Source organism: Micropterus dolomieu, linkage group LG15 (genome assembly GCF_021292245.1).
Source record: "Micropterus dolomieu isolate WLL.071019.BEF.003 ecotype Adirondacks linkage group LG15, ASM2129224v1, whole genome shotgun sequence".
Lineage (NCBI taxonomy): Eukaryota > Metazoa > Chordata > Actinopteri > Centrarchiformes > Centrarchidae > Micropterus > Micropterus dolomieu.
In genome coordinates, this window is record NC_060164.1 from 7566010 (window position 1) to 7566377 (window position 368).

Sequence of the window (368 nt, forward strand, 5' to 3'; positions counted from 1 at the left end):
TCTCATCTCTTCTGAGAACACTTCCTCTAACTCCTAACAGCTAACATGCACTTCCTGTGCTCTTCTCCTTCTATCCCGTATACAATTATCTTGTATTGATTGCACTTTTTGTTAACTCTAATTTCCTTCCCTAGGTATTTACCCCATTGATGCGATATGTGCCATTAGCGCTTACTAGTATTTACTGCTGCTTTTATTATGTAGTGTTAGTTGTAGATCTTGTGCTGTATTATATGCTCTGTTAATGATTGTATGTTGTTCCTCAAATGTAAGTCGCTTTGGATAAAAGCGTCTGCCAAATGAGTAAATGTAAATGAAAAAATTTGTTAAGTCCATTTAAATTTTTATCTAAATTGCTAGGATGACTA

General features: G+C 34.5%; 1 protein-coding gene across 4 annotated transcripts in view; it reads right to left on the reverse strand.

The window, feature by feature from the left end:
• LOC123984281 (arginyl-tRNA--protein transferase 1) overlaps positions 1–368 on the reverse strand; it is a 54518-nt gene that overhangs the window by 39629 nt on the left and 14521 nt on the right. The gene's annotated exons all lie outside the window — the stretch shown is intronic.